The sequence below is a fragment of the Ursus arctos genome, unplaced genomic scaffold (genome assembly GCF_023065955.2).
Source record: "Ursus arctos isolate Adak ecotype North America unplaced genomic scaffold, UrsArc2.0 scaffold_176, whole genome shotgun sequence".
In the NCBI taxonomy this organism is placed as follows: domain Eukaryota; kingdom Metazoa; phylum Chordata; class Mammalia; order Carnivora; family Ursidae; genus Ursus; species Ursus arctos.
In genome coordinates this window covers 21,623-44,753 of record NW_026622848.1, presented here as the reverse complement: position 1 = coordinate 44,753, position 23,131 = coordinate 21,623, and the positions used below count along the sequence as shown (strand labels likewise).

Genomic DNA, 23,131 nt, shown 5'->3' with positions numbered 1-23,131 from the left:
CTCCCTGCACTGCTCTCATCTGGTGGCCTGACCAGGGCTGGGGTGTTCAAAATCACTTACTCATGTAAGCTGCAATTGGTGCTGGCTTTTGGCTAGAGATTCAGGTTAGGGGTTCTTTGAGAGAGTTTTGACTTGCATAATAGGAGTAAGATAGGTAGATGAGATATCTGATTTGAAAAGTTTGATGGCAGAGAGTTTGTCATGTTCAGGAATTTGACTTTTCATAAAAATCATTGGAGAGAGATAACTATACTAAGCAAGAGACCGACTTTTAAAATGTCTTTTCATTTTTTTATGAAGATAATTTTTGTAAGTGCATAAAAGATTGTTGGGGGTAGAAAGGAACCACTTGGGATGTGGGAGTTTATCAAAATGCAAATATAAAACAATAACATTAGCTGGAAAAAAATATTTGAAAGACAATTATATAAAATTAATAGTACTCGATTGATTGTGTGGGGAGAAATGGGAGAGACCATGTTTATGGTTAACATTGAAGCTTTAAGCTTGGAGAAATAGACTGTTTTGACCTCATTCATGGAGATAGAAAACGGGAAAAAGCACAAATTTTGGGGAAGGTAATGAGTTCAGTTTAGGTTTTTTTCTAAATCTGAGGGGCTTTGAGATATCCTGATACTTTGAAATATGACTCTCAGTGTGAAAGAGAAAGAAGGGCTAGAAGTATAATATGCAGTTACCAAGAACACACTTTGGAACATAGCATTACTCAGGATGAGATTGGCGCTGTTACCTGTTATTGTAGGACTATAAATTGGTTCAACAATACTTTCAAAGAAACCAAATAGCATGAAAAATGCTCCTTTCAGAATAAGTAGGAGGAAAAGATCTCATGCTGAATATATAACATGTATTCAATAAACTTCTTTTAGTGATCAGATTCAGAGGTTCTATCTTGTCTTCCTCATCCTGCTTCCTCTTTGAGCTAAGTCTTACTCCGGACAGTGCGGATAATGAGAATTTGCTTATATGACTAAATTGTACAGTCCTTAAGGCCTACTTTTCAGTTACTCTTTTTGTTAAACAAAATGAAGATTTTTTTTGAAGATCTAATGAAGGTGTAACAACAGGCTTTTTTTATTTCAAGTATCAAAGTAACCACTGAAGGGAAAAATCAGCTTTGATTCCTTCTTTTGTAACTAGACATTTGATGATCAATTGAAGGGTTAGTAATAAGAGACCCAGAGACCATTTGCAGAAAAATTTTAAACCGTGCTTCCTCAAAAATGTCAATATAATAGCCTGGAGAGTTTATAGTGGAGTGCAGAAAACCTTTTCCAATATTCCACATAATACCTACCTTGAAGCCAGATTTTGATTATAACACCAGGATGAAACTTCAGGATGGAAACCACAGAGCTGGGACTCATTAATAATATGTATATTGAGAAAATCTAATAAATATATAATAATAAAAACTTTCCAAAAATTTTTATACCAGAAATATTCTAATACATCTAAAGTCTGACAAGTATATTTTTAATGTTTTTACCAATCCTGCACCTATTTTTTTATCATTATATAACTAGTATTTTTTCCAGAAAACTTCAAAATTATTTAAAAAGGAAATCTCTACATTGTTTATAAATATATATATCAATATAATATATGTATTATATCTGTGTATGATTTACATTTTGTAATTTAAAAGATTACCAATGAACTATGAGCATTTTCTTATTAAATAATCCATTTATCTTCATAGAAGTAAACTTTATGGCTGCATCATTTATTTCTTAATCTTGAAAGTATAATTTAAAATTATTAGATGGCAAACAGTGATATTGTAGTATATAGAGCAGTTATGAAAGAAATAGTCTCCAGAACTGAACAAAGATGATGAAACCAAAAGGAAAATAAAATGACTATAGAATATTTGTGTGCAACAATGATTAGATAAGGTGGTGGGAGGAGTGGGGATGGTGGGGAGAGTTTGAGGAGGGAAAGACTTTGAAAGCCACATTTGAGAGATCAAATTTTATCCTGAGGGCATGTTTGTATATAGAGGCATACTTCAATAAAATCAGTATTTTTGAAAGACAATCAAGTGGCCATATGTTACAGAAGTGGAGTAAGAAGAGACTGAAGACAAGCAGATCTGTAAAGAGGTTACTGTTTTAATCCCAGTGAGATGAAAGTGATTGTTACAGGGAATGGAAAGAAAGAGGCAGATAAAGGGAAACCCATTTAATAACAAAGTCACATAATCCAGTCACTCTAATCAGAAAAAAACAAATATTACATTGATATTGAACAGGAAATTGGAAGCTATGACAACACCCCCAACTCAAAATTGTAGTGCGTATTTGGAGTATAAAACAAGATTCATTGTTGCAGTTCTGAATAAGTCAGTAACAAGTGAATTTAACTATACAGAATTCACCTGCAATGTTGGAGCCTTGAGCAGAGAATAAACTCTCTCAGGATGAAAGAACAGGAATGAATTGAAAATGTTCCAGAAGGGACATCAAGGGAATGTCCACAGGTAGGAAGACAAGAAGAGGATGATAACCAGCTGAGAAGAGAAGCAAAAGCGGTTGGGTTTGAGCAATGGTATCACATCATAGAAAGGAATACAATAATGAGTATTGGAAAGACTGTTGTACTTGACAAAGTTCCCTTCAAGAAGGGAATTTATGGGAGATTGGAGTGAGACTGCAGATTGAGAATAATGAAATACAGTAAACGTGTTCACTCAGCCTGTAAGAGGACTACTTGAAGGAGGGAAAGAGGAGAGCTGCTGTATAAATTAGTAGGAGGGAGGTGTCTTGATTTGTTGTGTTTTTTTTTTAAAGGAAACCATAAGTTTGAAAACAGAAATTAGCCAAGAGAAAACCTTCCCATCATCGCACTTTTTTAGGAATTTATCTTGAAATCGGGGGCTCAATTTTTTACCCTTCTGCCATCTCCCTAATAAATGGAAGACTGAATGTGGCATTTGTGTGATGGTTAGAAGAAAAAAGTAAACAGGCATGTCATCCTGTCTATATGGATCTTTACATTTGTGTATCACACTTTCCAGGAAGTTTCCTAGATTCTTTTTTTCAGTCCCTATAATGTCTTCAGCTTCTGAAGTTTATTGTAGCAGTTGATTATTGAGTACCGTGACACTTAGATAGCATCCTTTATCATAATATATACAAATCAATATGTACTTGCATTTGAAGACAGTTTGTTAACAAAGGGAATATTTACAAAATTGTACATGTAGTAGAGCCATGAGGGTTACTTCTGGGCTTAGTAGCATCAAACCTCTTAACACTCCTAGTTGCGATGAAAAATGGGTGAGGTGGTGGTTACAGGAACCCAAAAAGAAATAATTCTATAGAATTAGTGTGTACCTTCAGCCAAAGGAAATCAGCTCAAGTCTCCTTGCAGGAAAGGATACAGGGGAAAATAACCTGGCTACTTTGTTCTGTCTTCCTTTGTTCTCCTATTAGGGTTTCCTATTGGCTAAATCCAACCTGAATTTAAAACACATGGGAACTTGCTAATTTGGTTCTTACAAATCTGCCTCATAGAGTAGAGTTTAATAGAGTGCAGAGCAGACATGAAGGGTAAAATACCCCATATACTACCAATTTAGATGACTTCTTGGAATTTATGCATTTCTCTGGTTAAGAAACCTATATAGGAGTGCCTGCATGGCTCAGTTAAATGGCTACCTTCAGCTCAGGTCATTATCTCTCAGGGTCTTGGGATCAAGCCCTGTGTTTTGGGGGGAGGGGGTCCCTGCTCAGTGGGGAGTCTTCTTCTCCCTCTACCCCTACCCCCACTTGTGTGCTCTCTCTCTCTCTCAAAATCTTTTAAAAAACATACTTTTATTACAGAAAAGAGTTGTCCCTATTGTAATAGTAAAATTATTTTCAAAGACCTTTTAATCAAGCTTTTACTCCTTAAAATTTACATAAGTTATACGTTATATTGAGTGTATCCTATATGTCAAGCACATTCCAAATTTATTTATTGCCTAATTTGGTTGCCATACAATTCTATTGCTATGTATCCATCGTTAGGTACTAACTGTGACAATTTTGTGTCTCTGGAACTGATACTTGAAGAGATTAACTTGTTTTTAGTTAGATAGATTTTAAGTAGGAATTTAGGATATGACGCCTGCTCTGTTTGACTTCAAAGCCAACCACTACACCAATAGGTGTAATATTGAAGAAATTTTTCAGCAATTATCTCTTCCTATGTACATTTTAAAATTATTCACTGATTATCTTTAAAGAGGAAGACAATTTGGGGCGCCTGGGTGGCACAGCGGTTAAGCGTCTGCCTTCGGCTCAGGGCGTGATCCCGGCGTTATGGGATCGAGCCCCGCATCGGCCTCCTCTGCTATGAGCCTGCTTCTTCCTCTCCCACTCCCCCTGCTTGTGTTCCCTCTCTCGCTGGCTGTCTCTATCTCTGTCAAATAAATAAATAAAATCTTTAAAAAAAAAAAAAGAGGAAGACAGTTTAACAAGGATCATGATAGATACGAAGAAATATATTACACCGATCTTGTTCTTGAGATGAGATATAGTGCATTAGAGTCAGTGTGCCTAGAAGCATTGAAGAAACAGATACACAAGAAGCGTGGGTAGCAGTCAAGGCAATGGTGTGATTATTTCAGCATTATATAAGAAAAGCTTTCAGTGACCAAGGAAATAATTTAACTTTCAATAGTGAGGACAGCAAGCCTCAGAAAATCAGGTAGGGTTTAAATATAGACTCCTTTCTTAGTAGGACAAAAGGAATATAATCAAGAACACAATATGCTCTTGAAGGTATAAATAACACTTGAGCTTGCCAACAGACATTTGTAATTTAAAAAAGGAACAGTGCAAAATCATCTGGCATTTGAATAAAACTTCAGAGAGGGTACTGACATCATTGATAAAGAGTATCCAGCCCACCCTTGGTCATCATGTTTTCTCCTCTCTCACTTTAATGACTTTGAGGTCACGCCTTCCTAACCTAGATCAACAGAAATATAAAATGCACCCATACTTTTATGTACTCCTTCATTTAGTCATTTTATCTTTACAAAGAGAGATCTATAATTGCCCTAAATAACACTGCTTTTGGGAAATATCTGAAAGGCTAAATCTCGAATACGGAATGTGAAAAACTGTTTTCTCTCCTACCACATGGTAATTGGTTGTATACTTAGATACTGAAGAAAAATGCAGTTCTTTTGCAATATCCATTTTCTTAATCATTTAGAAAAACAAAACATAGGTCCCACAATAAACATTCAATGATAAGTAACACCTAGAAGCATTATTTATAATTGCCAAGATATGGAAGCAGCCCAGGTGTCCATCAATGGATGAATGGATGAAGAAGGTGTGCCACACACACACACACACACACACACACACACACACAATGGAATATTATTCAGCCATAAAAATAATGAAATCTGCCATTTACAATAACATGGATAGAGCTAGAGCATATAATGCTAAGCCAAATAAGTCAGACAAAGACAAATTCCATGATTTCACTCATATGTGGAATTTAAGAAACAAAACAAATGAGCAAATGGAAAAAAAGAGAGAGACCAAGAAATGGACTCTTAACTGATGGGTACCAGAGGAGAGGTTGGGGGGGGGGGATGGGTTAAATAGGTCATAGGGATTAAGGAGTACCTTCGTCCTGATGAGCACAGGGTGATGTATGGAAGTGTTGAATTACTACTATATTGTATACCTGAAACTAATATAATACTCTATGTTAACTAACTGGAATTTCAATAAAAATTAAAAATAAAAATAAATTTAAAAAATTATAAGCAACAAAGGCAAACTCCTTGCCTTTGAAGTCTATTCTCCTAAACTGACTCACAGAATTACCAAATGTATGTCAATATACCATGTTTTTGCTTAATTTCCTAATATCCATTTTATCCCCAGTGATTGGTCTAAGCCCATCCTGTCATGACTATTTTATTATCAATGATTGACACCTGACCTAACCAAGTTGGACACATGATACACTGACTAATGAGAACCAAGGAGACATTTAGAAGCTTCTGAGAAAGGTTTACATGCTTCTGAAATGGAGAGGTGAAAAAGATGCATACGTTTTCCTCAGATTGACACTGGAAAAGATGTTAAGCTTGAAAGTTCTGTGGCCACCTCACTTCCAACCAGATAAAATGACAACACACAAGGTACAGGACCAGGAGGAGCGCTGAGTAGTGGAAACAGTGTAACAAAAGACCCTGCCTAGAGCTCCATCAACTGTCCTCTTTTATCTTTTATATTTGAGTTTATACATTTCCTTATTGCTTAAGCCAATTTTAAACAGAATTTTCTGCTACCAGCAAATGTAGCCACAAACCAAGGGTGTCTGTCTTTTTTTTTTTTTTAATTAGAGAGAGAGAGAGAGAGAGAGTGTGTGTGTGTGTGTGTGTGTGTGTGTGTGTACAAGTAGGAGGAGCAGCGGAGGGAGAGGAAGAAGCAGGTTCAGGGAGCCTGATGCAGGGCTTGAACCAGGGACCCTGGGATCATGACCTGAGCTAACAGCAGACGCTTAACCAGCTGAGACACCCAGGCACCCTGAACCAAGTGTGTCTTGCGTGAGATTGTTTTACAGAGATATATGACAGCAAATAATTCCAACACTTACTGACTGTGCTCAAATATCATATGGGGTGCCTGTACTTCACCTTTGCAACTCTTCTGACCACACACATTCTGTAATTCTTATCACTACTCAAGAATAGTATGTTGCTTTTTGTATGGACTGTATCTACTACACAGGGTGTGCTGCAAAATCTCCAACAAAAATGCTTCTTCATCATGTGAAGTTATTTGACTTTTGACAACTTCTTTATTTGGAGAATGCACCAATTCCCCCACATGGCATTTCCCATAATCACTTAAGAAAATGGAAGTACGCAGGAGAGATTAGAAGACAAGGACATGGTATTCTATGACAGAGTGGGGCATATAGTTGAGATATGAGAGGAAGAGTAAAAGTATGTGAATGGCAATTAAAAAATCTCTCTCTATATATGTAAATGGGTTAATAACCTTTCCTAAAAATAAATTGCTAGGAATTATAAAGTCTGCACTGGGAAAAAAAATAAAATTCCAAGTTCAGAGTTACAGTCTGTATGTTAATCACAATAAATTAATTTCTATTGAAATATCTCCTAAGACTGTGAATGGAAGTTACTTTAATGATAGAGAAAGCTGTTATTATTTTATAGGCACTACTATTTTATATTTCAGTACCATCTGTGTTTACGGCTTTCTAAAGTGATTAAAAGTTGAGTGGCTATCATTTGCCCTTAGTCTATGATTGAATTACTCTGGAAATCATTGTAATGTTATATGGTTTAAGGCTATGATTCAATTCATAATATTCTAACATAAGTAGTAAACAGAAATGAGTTTTATAATGTCAAATATATAATAAAAGTAGCTATTTTACTTCTTTTATGGTTTCATTTTATTTCTATCACATTCAAATGGCTAATCATGCCTTTTCTATTAATAAAGTTCATTTTTAAGACATTTTGGCAATCTGTTAAATAGACAGCATAAGCTTGTTCAAGACACTTTGGTTTTAGTCTTGTTTATAGTGAAGGTAAAAAAATACCAAGCCCTAAAAATAATACTCATTACTTAAACAGTAGAAGGATAATTTTCTAGTAAAGACAGACATATTGAACAACTCTCTAAATGATTCTTTATAAAACACAACTGAGAACACACTCTGAATAGATAATGTAGACATTACTAAAGTTGTTGTTGCAGTAGATGGGATTTTACTAGATGAATTTGGGTTTCCTCCAACTTCTTGATTCTGTCACTTTACTAAACTCAGAATTATGTTGCATTCCCTTAGAACCATCCATTTTTTAATTTTTTTTTGTATTTGTATTTTAATATTTTTTTTGTATTTGAGAAAGAGCAAAAGAGCATGAGCAGAGGTGGGGAGGAAGGACAGAGGGAGAGTGAGAAGAAGGCTCTCCACTGAGCAGGGAACCCAGACTTGGGGCTTGATCCCAGGAACCTGAGATCATGACCTGAGCTGAAGGCAGATGCTTAACTGACTGAACTACCCAGGTGCCCCAGAACCATCCATTTTTTAGTTTCTAGACTTTGGAAGCTGAATATTCTTAGAATAACATTTAATTAAGATATTTACGATTGAATTTTTGAGAGTAAAATACAGGATAAGGGACATCTTGGATTCTGTCTATGGCTTCTCTTGGGTAACTGACAACCGTTTTATAAATATTTATTAAAACCACACACACATCAAGAATAGTATGTTGCCCAAACACAAACATTTCCTCAAACAATATATAGTCATTTTGTGACTGGGAGAGCCATATAGGGTAGTAAGTAACACGAGAGACATACAAGCAGAAGACCTATCCTAATGTAGACTGAGTTAAGGAAAGGTTCTTTGAAGAAGTGACTCTGAAGACGAAACCAGGAGGATATATTATAATTAATTAGATAAAAAAGCAGAGGTTATTTGCAGCATAGGGAATGCTGGATATATGTATAAAATTCTACAAATTTTAAAGATCTATAAGGTTTTAAATCCAGAAGAAGAATAGAGAGAAAGCAGAAAGAAGTGAAATAATAGAAGTAGACTGAGACAGAAATCCATCAAAATCCTGGAGGAGAACCCAGGCAGCAACCTCTTCAACTTCAGCTGCAGTAACTTCTTGCAAGACCCATCTCTAAAGGCAAGGGAAACAAAAGCAAAAATGAACTCTTGGGACTTCATCAAGATAAAAAGCTTTTGCACAGCAAAGGAAACAGTCGACAAAAACAAAAGACAAGGGACAGAATGAGAGAAGATATTTGCAAATGTCTTATCAGATAAAGGACTGGTATCCAGGATCTATAAAGAACGTCTCAAGCTCAACACCCAAAAAACAAATAATCCAGTCAAGGAATGGACAGAAGACATGAACAGACATTTCTCCAAAGAAGACATACAAATGGCCAACAGACACATGAGAAAATGTTCCACATCACTTGTCATCAGGGAAAAACAAATCAAAATCATAATGAGATACCACCCCACACCAGTTAGAATGGCTAAAATTAACAATACAGGAAACAACAAATGTTGGTGAGGATGAGTAGAAAGGGGAGCCCTCTTACACTGTTGGTGGGAATGCAAGCTGGCACAGCCACTCTGGAAAACAGTATGAAGGTTCCTCAAGATGTTAAAGATAGATCTACCCTATGACCCAGCAATTGCATTACTGGATATTTACACCAAAATTACAGAAGGGGCACCTGCACCCCAGTGTTCATAGTAGCAATGTCCACAATAGCCAAACTGTGGAAGGAGCTGAGATGTCCTTCAACAGACAAAAGGATAACGAAGATGTGGTTTATACACACGATGGAATATTAATCAGCCATTAGAAAGGATGAATACCTACTATTTACATAGATATGGATGGAACTGGAGGGTATTATGTTCAGTGAAATAAGTCAGAGAAAGACAATTATCATGGTTTCACTCATGTGGAATATAAAAATAGCGAAGAGGATCATAGGGGAAGGGAGGGAAAATGGAATGGGAAGAAATCAGAGAGGGAGAAAAACCATGAGAGACTCTTGACTCTGGGAAACAAACTGAGGGTTGTGGAAGGGGAGGTGGGTGGGGGATGGTGATGGGCATTAAGCAGGGCACGTGATGTGATAAGCACTGGGTGTTATATACAACTGACGAATTATTGAACACTACATCTGAAACTAATGATGTACTATATGTTGGCTAATTGAATTTAAATTTTAAAAAAGGTAGAATGAAATATGCTATATAAGATTTTGGTATCTTCATAATGATATCATTACTTTTCCTAGTGCTTTTTGGGAGTCTTGAAGAATGCAAAATAGTGAAATGACCTACTCAGATTTGTGTTTTAGAACACTCACGTGGATAAAATTATGCAGGTAAACTGAAAAGGATTAAATATAAATCCTATTTTAGGCAATATGCTGAGAAATAAAATGTGATTGTATTGTGGGTTGTGACATTTGCAATGAGATAGAGGATGGATTAGAGCAAAATTAAAGAAATAATTATACAGGACACAAAGATTGATTCTATGAGAAAGTGGGAACTAGGGTAGGTTGAGGGAGATAAAAATGGTACCAAGGTTTGAGAGTAGGGATAATAGATATATGATAATGGCATTCTTTCAGGTAAATTTTAAGTAAATTTCAAAACACTTTAAAAACCAGTGTAAGCAAACTTCCATAATTCTTACAGTCTTAGTAAATAAATGATATCTTGAAATGTTAGGAAGATATTTGACTCAATTATTCACAGATAACATACTCAATGAAATATATGTTAACATTCAAAGAATCTCTCAAAATTTAACATTCAATATTGTCTAATTAAACAAAGCTTGATGTGGAATCTGCATCTCTGAAACCTGGTATTTCCCTGTCCATCAGGTAATACTGTCTAAAATAAAGTCATACGTGCTAAGATTGTGTACCCCAAAAAGGATACATTATTTTCTGTATTTGAAGCCAGTCTTGTAATGATGAAGACTTAGATTTCTGAAGTCCTCCTGAGGCCATGTCCTGGAACTCTCTTTGTCATGGGATGCTTTCTGCCCTGGGCAATGTGCCACTATTACAGCTTCAGCACATAGGAAGCAGCTTTTCATAACTATTCTACCAGTGTTCTCTATTTCTCGTTGATGTTGCAATAGCTTTTAGCTAAAGCTTTTCTCATTTGGCTTTTGGAGCTATAGTAGAAGGCACCAATTTTAAGAGGAATAAGAGGGGGAAAGTGTGTGCATTTCATGTGTGTGTGGGCAATGGACCTATGTAAGGTGCTTATCAATTGGATTTCCTCTTTTAAACAAAATTCAAAGGTCTTCTATGTCCATTATCTCTGCTGGATGTCTTTAGGTGGACTGATTACAACAGTGGTACAAATGTTCCAATCCTGCCCTGTAGTTACACATTTTGCCTTAAGACTTTGTGATTCCTTCCATTATGGGCTGGAGCTTATTTCCCTAGTCCTTGAATGTGGGCTGTGACTTGTTCTGGCCAGCAGATTGTGGCAGAAGTGACTGTGTATCAGTTCAGGGACTAAGACTTAATCTTTGCACACTTTTATTCTCCCTCTTATTCTTCGGTCTTTGCTATAAGGATAAACCTGCTGGAGGATAAGAGATGAGTGAGGACAACAGGGGAGCTGATTTGCCACAGTCAACGGAAGACAAATTCCATATATGTGAATGAGTCTAGGCAAAATTAGCACAGTTGCATGTCTGTCCCACAGCTAACTACAGACACGTGAGGAAGCTCAGATAAGACCAGAAGAATGTCCAGCCATTGTGCTGACTCGTAAGCAATAAAGTACAGATATCCTTTTAAGCTACCAAGTTTTGAGGTGGTCTGTAATGTAGCAATAGCTGACTGATAAATATTCTTTATGGACCATAAGTGTAGAGGTATGATCCTAGCACCTTCACAATAGAGGTTATCACTGTGACTTTATAGGTTGTATCCTAAACAGTATTTTAGATTCCATGAATCATAACTTCTTGGTTTACTTGGTTGTTCCTAATTATAGCCCTCATAATAGACTCAAATTTTTCTGCTGGTGGGTTATGTCTAGCAATCCAAGCCAATTTATAATTCTGTAATGATAACATCCTTTGCTTTTACTCAATGGGACAATATTAAATGATTTACATTTATTTTAATTATCTTTTATACTATTGAGAAAAAGAGAGTCATATGCTTTTGCCAAATTATTCTTTGAGTAATAGGCTTATGTATCCCTTTTATCCATTATTAATGTTCTTTAACCAAATAAACTCAGACTTTTTTCTCCTGAAAAAACAATTTCCAAACTCTCTCCTAGTCTTCCTTTCTGTTTTATGATATTTAAGAAGGTCAAGTATCCAACAGAATATCAACATATCCATGCCCTGTTGGAACTTCATCTATTTTCTGCAACAAAGCAATTTCCTTTATGGACTAAATAAAACTTAATTTAATGCAATGCTTTCTTATTTCAAAAGCTATGATCTCTGTGTGTGTGTGTGTTTGTGTCTTCCAAAATATGCCTGAAAACATAATAAAATTAATACTTTTCACCTAGATTACCTTTTAAGGTGTTTTCTGTGTATTTAGCAACACATCTCTAATGTTTAAAAATACTTGTTTTTGTTAATTTGATCGAAAGGACTAGAAATTAATAGTCATTAGCTGATATAAACCATGAGTGTATCTTTTCCTTATAGCATGAAAAAACTTACAATTTTTTGTATTTAAATTCACTAGCTAAGTTAGAGTTTTTTTCTAACTACCAAGTAGACATGGTCAAGCTGACTTCAAAGAGGGTAGAGGCAATGTTTTGATATGGGGGGTGGGGGAAAGAGAAGGAGAGAATGATCTAAAAAAACTAAAAGATCATACTGAGAAGAAAAAAAAAATCATACTGAGGTAATTACCATGAGGGAAATGTTCCAAACTGCTGGCTCCAAAGATGAATCTTATCTGAAGAAATGTTTTGTTTGGCACACACAGTCTTTAAAACAAACTTGAGTTAATTGCCACATTTAAGAATTGGGGAATTTCTCCAAAATAATTTAAAAAATCTATCTTCTCTTGAAAAATTAGAAAATACATCCGCACTGGGCCCGTGTGCTTGAATAGCAAAAAAAAAAAAAAAAGAAAAAGAAAAAAATCTGTAATGACCTAATGATGGCTTCCTGTTCTGATGGGGGATGAACCTTCCAAATCCATCAATGTCAAGTGTTCTATTGTTTATAGCATTTGGCTAAGACAAAAATAAACCCAGAAAACCCCCCAAAACTTTACAAATTCTTTTTTTAAAAGGGTGATGTTTTTATTCTTTTGGGAAGCAAGAGAGTAAGAAAGTGGTGACTATTTATCTGGCTGGCTTAACCCATTTGCTTGCCTGACTCCTTTAGGCCTCTAAGTTTCAATCCCTAATTAAAGGTTTTTGTAAAGATTGACATAGTCAACATTTTTAGGTCACAGGTAGCAGAAACCAACTCAAATTTCCATAAGCAAACAAGAAGTAGGCAGTTGTTGGCTCAAATTACTTTCTTCAGGGAGACAAAGTAATGTCATCAGAAATCTATTTCTTCTCTTTTCCATTTTCTGATGCCATTGTGCTCTCTGTGGGCCACATTCTCAGTCTGATTTTAGCAGTGAGATGACAAAAGCCACTGGTCCCTCTATGCTTACATAGTCTTCAATGCTCATGATTCTAGATAAAGGGATAATATCCCAACAATTCTAATGTAACACCCTGGTGGGCTTTTATTGGCCTGTGTAAGATCACATACCTAGCCTAAGCAATCACTCTTCCTAGGGGAAGAGTGGTAGTCTCATTAACCAGGTCCAGGTTATATGTCTGCTCATCTCTGGCAGGAATAAGAAGAGTTAACTTGATCTAAAACTCCTGGAATAATATGCCAATGGTACAGAAGAATTCTGTGAAGGGAAAAGAGATTTAGGTCAGGCAAAATGACAGTTGTTCAAGACAATTACAAATTAAGATCTAAGACTACGGAACTACATAGTTAGGAATGAATATCTGAGCTACTAAATGAGTTGATAAAATAAAAATGTTACATATGTTTCCCCTCAAATCTATTAAGTATGTCTTAACATATCCTAGATCTTGATACACATAGACCACTGAAGAATATAGAGAATCAAAGATGTTATTAAGGATGTTAAGTAAGACATATTGTACAAGAAAAAAAAAATAACAGGAAGCAGAGATTATAGCTATCATTATTAGCTGTGTTACCTTAAATATGTCATTTATCCTCTTTCACAATTTTAAAAGATATGAAACTTAAGACAGAAATATAAAATATACAGAGAAAAATATACAAATACACATACATACTTTAAAGAAAAATAATACAGCAAGCACCTCTGTTACCACACTCAATTTAATAATGAAAATATTGCCATCCAATTAGAACTTCCTGAGACAACCTTCTTTTATTGCATATCCTTCCCTTTCCTCCCAGTAAAAGCACTATCCTGTGTTTTGTGTTACTTCATTTTCTGATTTGTTTTTTTTTTTTTTTTGCCACATATATTTATCCCTAAAAAAGTCATTTACTTTTGCCTGTTTTTAGAATTTATAACTGGAATCACAGTGTAGATTTATTTCACTGACTTATTTTGCTCAGCCATATATATATATATATATGAGTAATGTTGATACACATAGCTGTTATTAGGATGGATAGAAATTTCATACTGCAATATCTTCCTCAAGAATTGAATTTTTATCTATTATAAATTAAAAGTCTTCATTTTTGTTAATGCCTTCACTTACATCTTATTCTCAGTAAATTGTATAACAACTTCAATTATTTTAGTATTTTATTGAATTATCTCCATTCTTTTACTTTCTATATTGACTTTTAGATTGAATCTAAAATGTCTTTGGTCTTCAGCTAGAGAATTTAGGCTATTTAGGCTATCACTATTTACAGTGATTTCTGATATATGATTTGATTTATTTTTACATATTGTTATCCTGATTCTAGTACTCATTTTCTTCTTTTTGGCCTTTTTCTGCAATTAATTTTGTCTTATATTTTTTCCTGCTACTAATTGTGAAATATTTACTAATCTAATGCTGTAGGGATTACCTTGGAAATTATGTATACTTTCAATATTGTGAATTTAATCAGTATCATTTCTTTCAAGACAGTGTAAGACCCACAGATTATTTTAATTTACCCTTCTCTTGACAAGTTATTCCTGTACTGTATCATAATTCTACATATTTAATCTCATTAAACATTATATTATCTGTTTCAGTATTTATTTAAATTTTCCCACGTATTTATCACTTCCTGTGCTTTTATTTCTTTCATTCATTCCAACCCCTTCGGGACTTCTTTTTTTTTTTTTTTTTGCATAGAGTGTATCTGTCAACTTCAGTGCAATTTTGCCTGTGATGAATCCTCATAGTTTTGTCTGAAAGTGTCTTTGTTTTGCCTTCATTCTTGAAAATAAGTTTTCTCTTGATAGAATTTCTAAGTCTATCTTTTATTTCTTTTCAGTCTAAGTTATAATTCCACTGCATTCTGGCTTCTATCAAGAAGGGAGCTATCCATCAAACTACCAATATTTTGAAGCATATATTTTTCCCCTCTCTTTTTTATTTTTTCTGTTTGCCATTGGTTTTCCACAGTTTCACTATGATGTATCTGGTTGTGAAAGTCTTTTGTGTTTATCCTACACTGGATTGTTTGGACTTGCTATATTTTTTCAATTTTAGAATGTTCTCAGACTTTCTATCTTTATATATGTATCTAACTCATTCTCTTTCTCCCCTCCTTCTGGAGCTCTGATTAGACATATTTGATTTGATTTCATCTTTTTCTTAAATTTATTATACTTTCAGAAATTTCTGTTGTTTTTACAGATTTAGATAATTATTTTTGTAGTTTTCTATTCCCTACAGATAATTGTTAATCTTTCATTTCTTTAAACATTTTAATATCATTGTTAATTTATAATCTGGACTTGAAAATTTCAACTCATTGTGGGTCAATTTCTGCATTCTGTTGTATAAGTTGGTTCTTGAACATGCTGGTTTGTTTCTTTTTATGGTCAGTTTATTTTGACTGGGAGCTTTTTCTTTGGAAAATGGTGGGAATTCTCTGTGATGCAGATGAAGTTAGAAATGTTCAGAGAAAATGTATCTTTTGCTTTTGTTAAGTTACTAGGGGCAATTGAAACTCATTACTTAATATTTTTTTGACTACTTAGGTAATGTGAATTTGAGAAGGCTTAAATGTGGTTTCAATTTCTAAGGGATGGTTTTTGTCACTGCTTGTTAAAGTTACGGCGGGAGCAAGGGGGAGGAGTGTATAAGATCTGCAATAAACTGTACCACATTCACTCCACTATCTTTAATAAAATATTGTGTGACCAAACAGAGGTAGTTTTTTCTAGTTATTTATATTTATTATGGAATTACTCTATATAACAAAAGATTATCCAATATAAGCATATCTCATTCATTTAAATTAGGCCTTCCTATCAGTGCACATATATATTTCATTGGGGTAAGGGTAAAATACCCTATCCAGATGGGTATCTCTAATGGTCCAGTAGTTAACTAGCAGATATAAATTCTTCCTTGCTTTCACTTGCATGCATGCACTCTCTCTCCCAACTTTCTTTCTCTAACTCTCTTAATACTCTCTCTAAATCTGTCTCCCCCACTCCAGAGCCTTGCCCAAAACCCAACACTGTGGTATGGGCTTCTTAGCAAGTTCTCTTCTCAGAGGGAGATTCAGATTCTGGTGAAGATGTGAACGTCCTTTTTTTTTTTTTTTTTTTTAAGATTTTATTTATTTATTTGACAGAGAGACAGTCAGTGAGAGAGGGAACACAGCAGGGGGAGTGTGAGAGGAAGAAGCAGGCTCTTAGCAGGGGAGCCTGATGTGGGGCTCGATCACAGAATCCAGGATCACGCCCTGAGCTGAAGGCAGATGCTTAACGACTGCGCCACCCAGGCGCCCGAAGATGTGAACTTCCACTCTTGAGAAAGTGAAGAAATCCTTGTGATGGGAACAGGTATCATTGAGCTATGAAGGTTTGGGGTTTATATACTTAGCGAACCATACTAACATGGTCATAACTATGATAAGTGCACATGCTTGTTATTCCCACCCAACTGGCTCTGAAATTCACCTGTACTTAAATCAGGCAATTCTAAAATATTGATCCTTCATATGATTTAAGTACATTTGGCTCTGGTACCCCAGCCATCTGGCTCCAGTTTTATGTATATGCAAATTAGACAACCATAGTAGGATGATGATGATTAGATGAGATGTCTTTCCCTAGTGGTAGTCAGCACTTTTGTGTTTGTATTGATAGAGTATTGTAGTCACAACGGAGACAGCTTTATTACACATACTACATACTTGCAAATCTTCTATTGCCAAATCACTTTTATTAAAGTCTTTTGGAAGTGGGGAGTGGAGGGAAGGTTTACTCTTGATTCACCCTTCCATTAAGGGTAGCTTTTGAAGTTTTGTCTTTCTTGATAGAGGGATGAAGATGGTCTCCTATTAGACTCTGCATCATGGGAAAGCATAGGGCTTTGGGTTGTTTCTATGCCATATAAGATCAGAAAATATTGGTATAATAACATCATTATTGGCAAATATCTTTAGGGAAGAAGTGAGCTTATGAGCTCTGCTTGACTTTTTGGGCAATTCCATACTAGGATTTTGGTCCCTTAATTACTATTACCTTAATTCTTTGATGCTTTTAAAATAATTTCTTAAAAATATCTTACTTACTGAGTGCCTGGGTGGCTCAGTCAGTTAAGTGTCTGCCTTTGGCTCAGGCCATGATCCCGGAGTCCTGCAGAGTCCTAGTATATCAGTGTAGGGATTGATACCAGGGCTCCCTACTCAGCAGGGAGTCTGCTTCTCCCTCTCCCTTTCCCTCTGCTCCTCCCCCTCTCCCCCATTCGTGCTCATGTGCCCTCTCTCTCTCTCTCTTTTAAATAAATGAGTAAAACCTTTAAAAAATTTTTACTTAGCATTTTAATTGCTTTCAGAGGAAGGATTACTCTGAATAGGAAATCTGATGATTACTAAGGACAGGGTGACAATTTTCACATTGTCAGTATCTCGGGATAGAACAGACTGGTAGGTCTCCAGCTCTGCAGTTTTGTGACTCAGTGATTGGGTATAGTCCACACTTTTGCTACTTCTTCCCTGCTCTTAGCTCCACTAGAGAGAATTCAAAATTTCTTCTTTTGTTCTAGGTATAACAAGCAAAAACTATATGTTGACACTTTTGCTTGATAGCTTAGAAATTTACTATAATCACTTACTGTAAGAATTCTTATAAATTCAAGGACAATTTTCTCTACAAATAAACTTACATGACAGAATATGAGTGGCATTTGGCTGATGAAAATTAGCCTCAAAAGTTTGTTCCGAAAATGAGAAAATTCTTACAGTACTAACTTCAAAATCATATTCTATTTTTTCCTGTTTTTTTATTTTAAATATGCATTATAGCTTATAATATTTAAACCACATTCACTTCTTCCTTAGAATGAATTACACATGTTAACTATAGGATTAATTTTTGCAGATTATTAATTGTAGAAGTTTGCATAGTGCATGCGTTCATGTTATAAATTGGGTTGAACCAACTTCAAATCAAGGTCACTTGGTATATTTTATGAACATGCCTCTGATATTGAATACATCAGGCAGTTTTATGTACCAATATGCAATTTTATGATGTTTTGCATTAATATTCTATACTTTAATAATATTGGACTCTGTTTGACAGCTCTTGCTGTAAAAAGGCTTGGTAACCAATAACTTCTGACTTTCAGTGGCTTACGTAACTGTGGATTTATTTCTCACTCACATTTTATGTCAGTGCCTGTGGGTTAGATGCTGACTCTTATCCAAGTACAATGTCAGATGTAGGTCTGCTCCAATGTGTCCTCTCATTCCAAGACCAGCATGATGCAGCAGCCCATCTGGGATGTGATGTTTTCATGGGAAAGTACAGGAACACAAAAGGGGCACAGAAACTTGCCATACATCTCACAACCTTTATTCAAGATTGTCACCTTGCCACTTCTGTCCATATTCCATGGGCCAAAGCAAATCTAATGACCAAGTGGCACATCATTGGATCAGGAGGATATTCTTTCCATGAAGAATAGGAGAGTAAAGATTGGCAAACAATAAAATCTACCTCAAGGGCACTTTGGTTATTGTTTGTTTTTTAATTGTTTAATATTTTAAAGATAAATGAAATAGACAATAACATTAAAACCAATATGTTTTAAACATTAAAACCAACCGTTTTACTAAAACAATATTTTGTTTTAGAAAAACAATATTTTAGCAAAACAATATTTTTCCATCTGCCACAGAAATTATTTAATAAATCAAACATTCCAGACAGTGGAAACTGTTTAATTCTTTATAATTCATTCCATTGTCAGCTCTTCTTTCCCAGAGTTAATTGCTATCTTGAAATTAATGTTTCACTTTTTCATGCATGTGTCCTCATTGATCAGATATGAGTATGCACTTAAGCAAGAAAAGTAGAGATGTATTTTATCTTCATAGAAATATTATATTTTTAATATTCTATAAATGTCTTTTATCCTAAAATATTTTTCTGTATTGATATTATTCTCATTTCATTCATTTTAGCTGCTATACACTATTGTATGAATAAGTGGCAATTATTTAATCCATTTATACATTGAACATTTTTAAAATTTCCATTAAAAAGGATTTTGGTTGATTTGCTTTATTTTTGCCTTATAAATGTGATAAACATTTTTGTGCATGTCTCCTGGAATAACTATGCATTATTAAAATATTATTCCTCAAATGGATTTTAGTCAAAGAATATGTACGTTTTAACTTTATTCATTATTGCTAAATTATTAATGGCTTTATCAATTTATGTTTCCACCAATAGTTCATTAGTCCATTTTTGTCACATTCTTAACAAATGATTTTTTATAAATAGAATTTTAATATTTTTAAAAGTGTTGGTTATTTAATACTGTCACATTATTTTAATTATTTTCTTTGATTAAAAGATTGAGCGTTTTTCAGTATGTATCAGAATTTTAGACTTCCTTATCTATGAACTGTTTGTTAAATCATTTGAGTATTTTGAGATTGTGTATGTGTGTGAGCACATGCATACACACAGATATTTGTGTGTGATTTTTGTTATAAGTGAGATAGATTGTTTAATTAGTTTTTACTCTGTTATAGGATATCTTTTTTCTTGTCCCTGTATTCAACAATCTTGCTGAACTAAAATTTTCACTCTGTTTTTCTTAGATTCTCTTGTTTTATGTATATTTACACTATTCCAAATAATGATAGCTTTTTCTTTTCCTTTCTAATTCTTATGTATTTTTTTCTTTTTTTATCAACTTGTCTAGAATTTCTATTACAAAGTTAGATAAAAGGGGTGCTTTATCTTGAAATTAAATAGCTGGCTTCTAAAATTTTATCATTAAGATGGAAATAATCTTATTTTTAAGCCCAGACATGTCCTATTGGCTTTCCATTTTTACAGTTTATTCCTCATTACTATGTGTCTGGAGCAGATTATTTCTTTTTTTTTTTTTTTTTTAAGATTTTATTTATTTATTTGACAGAGAGAGAGACAGCCAGTGAGAGAGGGAACACAGGCAGGGGGAGTGGGAGAAGAAGAAGCAGGCTCGCAGCGGAGGAGCCTGATGTGGGGCTCGATCCCAGGACTCTGGGATCATGCCCTGAGCCTAAGGCAGACACTTAACGACTGAGCCACCCAGGTGCCCCTGGAGCAGAGTATTTCTGATTAAGTATTAATTCACTGTACAATCTTGAGAAAAATGCAATTTTATGAAACACACCCTGCTTTGACGTTACATAATTAGTGCCAAACATAAACCAGTCACCTCTTCAGTAATATTTTTGAACATTTATTTTTGAATACTTACCATGACTCAAACATGGTTCTCTCCTCAATGAACTTAGGCTGTTATTGAAAAAGAGAATTGAAAAGAATTGAAGGAGTATGTCACAAAAATTAGAGGTGGAGTTAACATCCTTAAATAACAGAAGATTCACCTAGTCTTCCAAGGTTGGGGAGAAAAAAAAGCAGTGAGGGCAGGTACAGCTCTAAGTACAGTTGTAGAGGACTGCAATTTAAATGCAATCAAATAAGATGATTGTTTCAGTGATGTAGAAGGTAACCAGTAATGAGAGGTGAAGCCCAATAGAGAATTTGTGGAGATAAGAAAAGTTTTATCTAGAGACATAAAATTTATGTGTTTAAAATGATTTTTTGAAAGGTGAGTGCCCACTGGCTAATAATACTTGAAATCAAGTGTTTGAGAGGTGCTTGGGTTTAGCAAATATCAGAGAATCGGTGATTGGGGTGCCTCCAATCTGAAGGATTGTAATGCAGTTCTATAACACCATTCAGAAGCCCATGTTTAGGAGTGAAGGAAATAAAATCCTCTAAATTAGAAAATGTAGAGTCTTGTGTCTTACAAGACCAGGATATAGAATGTTAAGAAAAGAGTGGCTATAGTGTTACATTTTTTTGTCTAGGAAAGAAAATGAAGCTATGGGATGGGTGAAAAAGAAGAAATTGTTATTCACTCCCATTTCTATTTTCTATGCTTGATTTTGAGTGTTTTGATATCAGACTTTATATTTATTTTTGCTATGTATCCATCCATAGTACTTTCTCTGCCAGGATTCAGTAAGTGATTGTTGAGTTGAATTTAATTTGTACAAGGATAATTTGATTGAAAAAACTGGCAAAAGAGGCACCTGGGTGGCTCAGTCAGTTAAGTGTTTGACTCTTGGTTTTGGCTCAGGTCATGATCTCATGGGTTGTGAAATCGAGGCCAGTGTCAGGCTAGGAGCTCAGCAGGGAGTCTGCTTGAGGATTCTCTCCCTCTGCCCCTCCCCCCACTTGGGTGCTTTCCCTCCCTCTCTCTCTCTCTCTCTCAAATGAATCTTTTTTTTTTAAATGTCTCTTTGAATGCTGAAAATGGGTTTAACTATAGTATCCAGATTATTTTTTATAACCAGATATTTATGAGGCAGTGAAAACTGCTTTTTAAAATGAGTCACAGTGATTTCTATTTCTGGGCAGAAGTCCACTAACAGCCTAGAATTTCTCACCTTCATTTCTCCAAAACCATGTATTTTAACTGTTTTTGATTTTTGAATAAAGGCATCAAAAGTAGAAACATACAAAAGTAGCTAACATACAGAGTGTTATGGTACATTTGTGTTAATCTTTTTCATGTGTAAAATGTAATAAAGGTAGGAAGAAAGAACGGTCTCTGATAATATTTAAAGAAAAGCTAGTGAGAAACTTTAGTGGGGATACATTTAAAATTCCTAAATATAAAAGCAAAAATAATAACCCATCATGAAGTTTAGTTCTTCTTTGTTCTCTTTCTCCTTTCACATACAGCATGTGACATTATGTTCTGCAGTAACATGAGGCTTAAAAGAAATACAGTGCTCAAAGAAAAGCTTTAAACTTTGCCAATTGAAGAAATCGGTGTTTGCTATGATTTTTTTGGGGGGGTGGCATATTTTAGTGACATTTTACAATATATCTAAAATTAATGTTTTCCAAGGTCCTAAAAAATAAATGGATCAAAGGCAACTCATAGCATTAATAAGGAATTTTGCAATTAAAAAAACTGAACTATATTGTTCCATTCCATTCTAGTGATTATAATATTGAATACAAGCTTCTTTTTTATCTGATGTGCTTTGTAAAAACTTTATGAGAAATAAGTAAACATATTCATTATATATTCGTGTGTGTGTATATATATATGTACACTTTATTTAGAGATAAATTTTATAGAATCATTAGGTATTAAATATAAAAGAGTTCTTAGAGGTCATCTGAAACAACCCTTTTATAACTAAAGAAAAGCTCAGAAAGAGAAAATATCCCATATAAACTGATTTACCTTAAAATATTTAAATCTTCTGCATATACATCCAAATACTAGTTGATATAAATGATTTTCTGAAATTAAAAGAACAAAACATATAAATTGAAAATGAATGAATACAAAATTAACTCCTATCACTGTAACAGAACAAATAATATTGCACTGATTCTGACCAATTTGGTGTTCTTTCATGTGTCCAGTGAGTTAAGTTGGCTTCAAAATGTTGATTTGAATCCCAAATAATTCTATCAGGCATTATTGGATTAGCACTCATCATTTTGTAAGCATTCTTTCTAATTTAATTGAGGAAGGTGGTATTGACCATAACTAGACTTGGTTTTAAGCACTGTTTTATCCCTTAGCTGAGGTTTCATTTTCAGGATATCACTTAAATGTATCTAAGTTTCAATCTTCAGTTCTGCAAAGGAATGTATCTCATGACTTTTGGGAGGTTGCCAGTTGTGTCAATACCACTTCCTCCCCTGCCTTCCCTTGTTTCCCAGTCCATTTATATTTGTGTGATTTTTTTATTTGAATTTTAGAGAGGTGTTATCAAGAGAGGGATTGATATGGTCAGAAGAAGAGAAGGACA

General features: G+C 34.6%; 1 long non-coding RNA gene across 1 annotated transcript; it reads right to left on the bottom strand.

Annotated features, from left to right (window-relative positions):
- Positions 1–12,743: 12,743 nt before the first annotated feature.
- On the bottom strand, positions 12,744–22,613 carry LOC130543983 (uncharacterized). The gene is made up of 3 exons (XR_008959818.1): positions 22,555–22,613; positions 20,545–20,582; positions 12,744–13,493 (listed from the first exon to the last, which is right to left on the bottom strand). It is a non-coding gene; the product is annotated as an uncharacterized LOC130543983 (long non-coding RNA).
- Positions 22,614–23,131: the final 518 nt, after the last annotated feature.